Source organism: Loxodonta africana, chromosome 24, assembly GCF_030014295.1.
Source record: "Loxodonta africana isolate mLoxAfr1 chromosome 24, mLoxAfr1.hap2, whole genome shotgun sequence".
In the NCBI taxonomy this organism is placed as follows: domain Eukaryota; kingdom Metazoa; phylum Chordata; class Mammalia; order Proboscidea; family Elephantidae; genus Loxodonta; species Loxodonta africana.
In genome coordinates, this window is record NC_087365.1 from 61,733,139 (window position 1) to 61,740,965 (window position 7,827).

A 7,827-nucleotide genomic window follows, 5' to 3' on the forward strand; every position below is an offset into this window, starting at 1 on the left:
GATCTGCCTCCCAGCCAGGTCCTGGGGAGCACAGGCCTCCCTCCCCCAGCCTCCCAGCTACCTGCAGCAGCCCACTTCCCAGCCAAGCCCTTTGTAGGGGGTCAGCTCCTGGGTATCTCATCAGTGGCCAAGTCAGGTCCGAGGCCAGCCGGTGCCTCCACCCTCCAGACTGCAGTGGGGGACTTCGGAGAAGAGTGGTCAGCCCAGGCACCACTGAGCAAGGCCCTCCCCCGCCCCAGCCCCACCCCACCCCAGTAGAGCTTGTTCTTCTGACTTCCTTCTCCCTCCCCCCAGCCAGGCTTTCTCCTGCGCACAGATCTGCAGCCACAGTGACTTACATAACAAAAACTCACTCATTTGCCTAATGGCCTAATCGGGTGCAGCTGATTATTACAGGCACAATTAACCACTTGCTAATAGTGAGGGTGCCTGGCAGGGAATCACAGTCACAAACTAGGGACTGCTCACCTGGGACAGAGGTGTGAGGGCAGACACTGTCACAGGCTCCAGTGAGCCAAGGCCCTGGGGTGGAGGGTTCAGGGCATCTGCTGGGAGCCCAGTCTCCCAGCGCCAGAGCAGGGGGCCTGGGTGGTGCTGGGCAGACCACAGTCTGGCTTGGGGGGGTGGGCCTGGAGGGAGGGGCCCTTCCCTAGAAGCCACGCCCCCTCTTGGGTCCTGTCCCAGCAGGACCCCTAAGGGAGCATTTGGAGTAGTCAGCTCAGGGGATTGCTGGGCAGAGCCAGGGCTGGGGTTGACAACCCCTAGGGCATGGAGACCAGTCTTCTGTGGGGACTCTGGAGCTGACTGGACTCAAGCCCCAGCATCCCCAACACAGAGATGCAAAGCTGCCCTTCACACCCCGGGGCCCCAGCTGTGTCCCTGAGAGCTGCTCAGACTGGTGGGGGTGAGGGGCAGGCCGGGGGAGGCTGCGCCTTGCAGGGAATTCCCTGCCAGGGTGCTGTCAGAGAGCAGGTTCAGGGCAGATGACCACCCCCTCCACCTTCTTCCTGGGCAGGAGGCCAAGACCAGCCATCTGGTACCTGGCAAGAAAGACCTGGTCTCAGCCAGCCCTGATGTGCAGCAGCCAAGTGACCTTGAGCAAACTCTTGCCCTCTGAGCCTCGTTTTCCCCGTCTGTGAAATGAGGCAATAACAGCACCTTCTTCATAGGGAGGACCCCCCTCCTCAGCGCGGGGTCTCTCTAAGCCTCGGGGATCTGCAGCGACCTCCACAGAAGGCCAGCAGGGTCGGCTGACGTCCCTGTGAGTGGCAAGCCACTGAGACAACAATGTGGCTGCCAGCGTCATGTGCCCACTGAAGGGAGTCCCAGAGGACCAGGAGTGAGGTACACAGGGCAGACACCCTCCAGCCACCTCAGGCCCTATGGAAGGACAGTGCTGTACCTCAAGAAGAACTCAGGATGACATGGAGAGGGGCTGGAGCCCCACATTAGAGCAACCTTAGTAAAGAGCCCTCTGAAGAGGTGGTGGCAGGCCTCGGGGTGTGGATATGCAAGAAGCTCTAACAAGACCTGCTCTCAGATGCTACAGGGGAACCAGGGAACCCTGCCGTGTGCAGTTTTCCTTGACTCCAGCATGTGATGATCAGTGCTCAAGGGGGACCCTCTGCAGATCTCTGGAATTCTTTCTCTGGGCATCTCTGTCCTCTCCAGTGCTCCATCCCACAAACCCTAGCCACCTTAGGCTCCCTGAGCAGTCAAGTCTGTCTCGTCAACTCAGGAAGTCTCCCAGGCTTCACCCAGGCCCCTCCTCACCCTACGACCTGAGAGTCTCTCTAGGGAGGGATTTGTTTTCCATCTCTCGGGGATCACTGTCCTTTACTGACTGATGTCTGAATGTCTCACAAACTGGTTTCCTGTATTTTATCCAGTTTTTTAGCTGTTTCAGGGAGGAGGGTAAGTCGGTCCTTGTTACTCCATCTTGGCTGGAAACAGAAGCCTGATTTTTTCCATACATAGACTTTTAAGTTAGTTTAAAATGGTACATTTTCTTTTGTATTTTTTTTTACTACTGTCCTGGTTAAGAAGGTTTTCTAGATTGTACTAGTTGCCTTGATTTTCTTCTAAGATTTTAAGAGTTTTTTCCCTTTATTTGCCAGAAACTTGTTTTTGTATATGAAATGAAAAGTAGTCCAGCTTCGTTTTCTTTCAGATGATAGGTTGTTATGTTGCTAATATTTATTAAATAAGTCACCATTTTGCTCTAAATTGAAATACTACCTTGGCCATGTACTCAGTTCTCAGGTATGCTGGGATCTCTTTTTGGATTCTCTCTTCTGACCCACTGGTCTCTCTGTCTACTCCTATGCCCAAACCAGAAACCCTGGTGGTGTAGTGGTTAAGTGCTGTGGCTGCTAACCAAACGGTCAGCAGTTTGAATCCGCCAGGTGCTCCTTGGAAACTCTACGGGGCAGTTCTACTCTGTCCTATGGGGTTGCTGTGAGTCGGACTCCACGGCAGTGGGTTTGGTGTTTTTTTTTAATGCAAATGCCATACGATTTGATTGTAGTGTTTTTTTTAATATATTCCCATGTCTGATAAGGCAAATTCTCTCCTCTTACGCTTCTTCTTCTTTTTTTTTTTTTTAATAATATTTTATTGTGTTTTCAGTGAAAGTTTACACAACAATTTAGGTTCCTATTTGACAACTTCTATACAAATGTTCAGTGACATAATTACATTTTCACAATGTGTCAGTCTTCTTTATAACCGCCCCAGTTTCCCTACCCCATACCATCTCCTCTTTGCTTTAATTGTTGATCTTATGGTCTCACATAGAAGGTTTTTTAATGAAGCACCATACTCACAGGTAATACCCTTTATTTTGTGTGCCTCAGGAGATAGTTTCGGTTCAAGGTTTAAAGAGTGCCTCAGGGCAATAGTCTCAGGGAGTCCTCTAGTGTCAACTGGTCCAGGAAGTCTGGACTTTCTAAGACTATGAGTTCTGTTCTGCATTTTTCTCTCCTATCAGGGCCCATCTATTGTGGCTCTGATCAGAACGGTTGGTAGGGTTAGCGGGCACCATCTAGTTCTTCTGGTCTCAGAGTAGATGAGACTGCATGTAGGCTATTAGTCCTGTAGACTAATTTCTTCTCTGAGACTTTGGGTTTCCTTCTTTCTCTTTTGCTCCTGACAAGGAGAGACCAATAGTTTGACTTTAGATGGCTGCTCTCACTCTGCTTTTGCATACTTTCCTTGGCGATGAAAGCCAAGGGAAGGGCACCTAGCCTGCCCTGGGGGCACAGGGAGAGGGCCCAGAGGAGGGGGTACCCAGGTCTGGTTGGGACGGATGAACAAGCATCATCAAGGTAAAGAGAGGCAAGAGCTGGGAGGTAGAAGGCAGGTGCAGGATGCGACGAGGCAGGAGAAGGGAGCTGCAGGGCTTTGACCTGAGGGTTCTTGGGGAACACAGTGCACAGTGACCCCCCATTGTCATTTGATGGAAGCTGGTCTCATACTTGGATTTGGTTCAGTCCATACACTGAGGACTAATTAGCAGTTTGCAGGGCTGCGGGTTCCAGACCAACGGGAAGATGTCTCAGGCAGTCGGGATTCCAGAACACAGGAAGCCTGTGTGCTCAGAAAGCAGGGGCTCTCGGGGAAAAGGTGCCCCTATGCTGATGGGGGAGCCCGGGTGGCGCAGTGGTTAAAGTGCTTGGCTGCAAACCAAAAGGTCAGTGATTTTCAAATCCACCAGCCACTCCACGGGAGAAAGGTGTAGCAGTCTGCCACCGTAAGGGTTTCCAACCTTGGAAACTCTATGGGGCAGCTCTACTCTGTCCTATAGTGTCACTGTGAGTCAAAAATTGACTTGATAGCAGTGAGTTGAGTTTGTTTTTTGGTTGTGTCAGGAGCCCTGGTGGCACAGTGGTTAAGCACTCAGCTGCTAAGTGAAAAGTTGGCAGTTTGTACTCACTCAGGGGCTCCAAGGGAGAAAAGACCTGACTATCTGTTTCCATAAAGTCTTACAGCCTTGGAAGCCCTATGGCACAGTTCTACTCTGTCCTATAGAGTCACTCTGAGTCAAAATTAACTTGACAGCAATCAGTTTGGTTTTGTCGTGCCCTTTTTTTTTTTTTTTTGGCGATGTGAGCTCATTTGAGATGTTATTGTTAGGTGCTGTTGAGTCAGTTCCAACTCACAGCGACCTTATTTATAACAGAATGAAACGCTGCCTGGTCCGGCGCCACCCTCACAATTGTTGGTATGTTTGAGCCCATTGTTGCAGCCACTGTATCAATCCATCTGGTTGAGGGTCTTCATCTTTTTCCTGGCCCTCTACTTCACCAAGCAAGATGTCCTTCTCAGGGACTGATCCCTCCTGATGACATGTTCAAAGTAAGCAAGACAAAGTCTCGCCATCCTCGCTTCTAAGGAGTGTTCTGGTTGTATTTCTTCTAAGACTGATTTGTTCGTCCTTCAGGCAGTCCACGGTACAGTCAATGTTCTTCACCAACGCTGTCGTTCAGATGCTTCAGTTCTTCTTTGTTCTTCCTTTTTTATTTGGCACGGGGCCAGTAAACATGTAGGGGTTGCTGATCAGTGGTGTCTGCTGATCACTGCCCAAATGGAGGCTTCAATCCCCTTAAACCTAAGCACTTCACCCAGGAGCCAGAGGTCTGCATTTGAGTTAAGCCATGCCCGCCGCGGGGGCCTGCTTGCCCATACCCACTGCCGTCCAGTCGATTTCGACCCACAGCCACCCTATAGGGGGCCTGCTTGCCTCCCTTAATTCTAAGGTGAGGGGAAGAGAGTCGGCAGAGCAGGGCTGGAGGGGGCCCAGCTGACCCTCTTTATCCGGAATACAATCCATGTCAGGAGAGTACCCAGGAACATACTTAGAAAAATTTAGCAAGCAAGGCATGTGGTTTACATGAAGAAAACCGCTCAGAGGCTCTGTCCTGGCAGCGTGTTCATGTCAGGGACACTGGCCTCCGTGCAACTTGAGCTGTGGCCACCAGGTGGCAGTATGAGCCTGCGTCAGGCCACCGAGTCTCAGCCAGGACCCTACCCTGCACAAGGGGAGGGGGACGGAAGGGCCACAGAGCACGTGGGGGAGGGCGTGTAGGAGAGGGCACACATCATTCTTAGTGGCAGAACAATGAAACAGTTGCCCTTGAGATGGGAAGGAGACCGGGTGCCTGCGTTCACCCTCTGTCCGCACATGCTAGAGGGCCCAGTCAATGCAGTGAAACAAGAAAAGGAAATAATCAACCCAAAGAAATCATCAACTCAAAGGCAACTAACAACAACAAGTTACATCACGCTGTCAGACTGGAAGATTCAATGTTGCAGACACGGCAGTCCTCCCCAGACTGGCCTGCACACCAATTAAATACCCAGCCAGTGTGTCAAACACTGACCGACACGTTCCAAAATGCCCAGGGGGCTGAGAAGGTTCGCGTGGACCTTGAAGAAGCGCTAGGAGGGAGGGCGGGCTCCCCCAGAGGTGAAGGAGCGTCGCGAAGCTGGAGTGCCGGAGGCGGTCAGGGCCACTCCTTCCATCCCAGGGAAAACACGCGGAGCTCCAGGGGCTCTGTGTTTCCTTCTCACCTTGTGGCCGTGTGGATGGGAAGGCTGGCCAGGTTTCCACTCATCCAGCGGCCGTGGAGTCTTCCAGCCGAGGCAGAGCCAATTCCACAGACAGCTGGACCACGGTTGAGGCGGCTTATTTCCAGGGCCGTGTTGTGTCCCTAGCCTGTTTGGCTTTGTCTTGCCCCTGCTTTACTCTTGGTCCTTTGCTGGTCCTTGGAAAGAGCTTCGGTTGAGAACCAAGGGTAAAGACAGTGGCCTGTGCTGGGCTCTGGTGGCTGGCTCGGCAGCTGAGGTGGCTGCTATACCCACCCAGGCCATTTCAGAAGGCAGGCAATGCTCCCGGCCCCAAAGTGGGAAGGTGGGGGTCTGGTACATGAGCCCTACTCCTCTCTGGGTGTCCGTCCACTCCATCGGTTTTCCCACCTGTGTGACCGTGGGTGTCTGGAACATCTCAACACAGGTGAACGTTCAAGGGCTCTGACAACCTGGTGGATGCCTCTCTCCGGGGGGCCAGGTATGCCCCGACGTCAACCACCACTGCTGTAGGTGTATGTTCCGCTTCCCCCACTCCACCCCAGGGCTGCACAGGGCCTGACCCACAGCGCCCCGAATTTGTTCATGGTTACTGCAGCTGCTCTGGCTCCGCACTCCGGCCACAGCCGCGTCCCCTGGTCCCCAGCCCCTGACCTCCGTGCAGGTCCAGGGCGGAGGGGACAGGGGAGGACTGGGCCAGAGGCAACAGGTCAGAATGTGCAACGCGGGCGGTGGAGTAAATGAGACGTTATTAGTGTCCCGTCCGAGAAGGACCGGACCGGCGCACATGGGCCATGCTCACGTGGCGCCTCCAGGTCCCCTTCCCGCCGCCCCTTCCCCCATGTGCTCGGTCCTTACCCCCCCGCCCGGGTGCTCCACGCCCCTTGCTGCTGGGCCCCAGGATTGCCCCTCCGCGTGTTCCGGCCAACCCTGCCCCCTACTCTCCTGGACACCCTCACGCTCCTGTGTGCCACGCGCGCCCTTCCGCGCGCGCACCTCATGCTCACGTGCTCCTGCCCCCCTCCGACCCCTCCCGTGAGCTCCCCTCCTTTATGGGCCCCCTTCCCACGAGCGGCCCCCTCCCTCGCGCGCCCCCATGTGCCCCCTTCCTTTGCGCCCCCCTCTCACACGACCGCTTTGATCACGTGCTCCGACCCCCCTCCCCGTGTGCAGGGTGGGGGTCTCCGTCGAGCCTCGGCCGCCCGCCATGGGCTCACACTGCCACCTGGCGGCCGGAGCCCGAGCTGCGCGGAGGCCGGCGTCCCCGGACCGGATCGCTGCCAGGACAGTGACCGGCTGCCCGCGCGGAGGGCTGAGCCCCGAGGGTGCAGCAACACCCGGCAGCCCCTCGGCCCAAAGGCGCCGGAGCCCACCCTCTGGTGCTGAGTGAGATTCCAGTCTCGGTCGAGGGGTGTCACCACCAATCTAGGCACCTCAGAGGTGGACCTTGGGTGCAGGGTGAGACCACCCACGGGCCGTCCCTGCGCCCTCTTCTTCCTCCCCCACTGTCCCCTCTCTCTTCCAAAAATCCCTGACAGCCCTTCGCCTCAAGTTGGCATAGAGCGCAGATGGGTGGAGGGACAGAGGATACCCTCCCGGGGAGCCTCTCCCGCCCTCCCCTGGTGGTGGGGGCCTTTAGCGGGGCTGGCCCAGACCACCTGCCTTTGCTTTCCTGGCTCCCTCTGCCCAGGAGGGAAGGAGGGACCGCGAGGGTGGGTGTGAGGACTGGGGTCTCCTTTTCAGAGTGCAGGTGGCAACGCTGGGGTTCTCCTTTGTCTCAGATGGGCTGGATCTGCACAGGCCTGGCTGAATGGTAAGTGAAACTGTTATCCCCACCCCTCACGGCTTCCCCCCATCACTAAAAAAGCTGCCTGACTTGACCTCATATCGGTGCATGGTAGGTCACCCTACCAAGTCCTCTTCTAGCACCAGCACCCCCCACCCCATGCCCAGGTCCCCCCGGGCCCTGGCTTAATTCATCCCTCTGCCCCTTCGTCTCCACTTTAAGCCTCCATTCACTTAACTGTGACACGCCCTGTGATGGGACATCAGGCATAGCTGGATCTAGGGGCTCTGATGCCATGCACACTGCTGCTTTTCACCTTTTGCCTCTTTGTTGGCCTCAGTATCTGCTGGCTCCCACCACGTACGTTCAAGGTAGTTGAGGCGGCTGAGCTGATGATGTCCAGGCAGCCTAGAAGTCCCCCAAAGTGAGCCCCTTTCTACAGAGTTCCTGCAAAG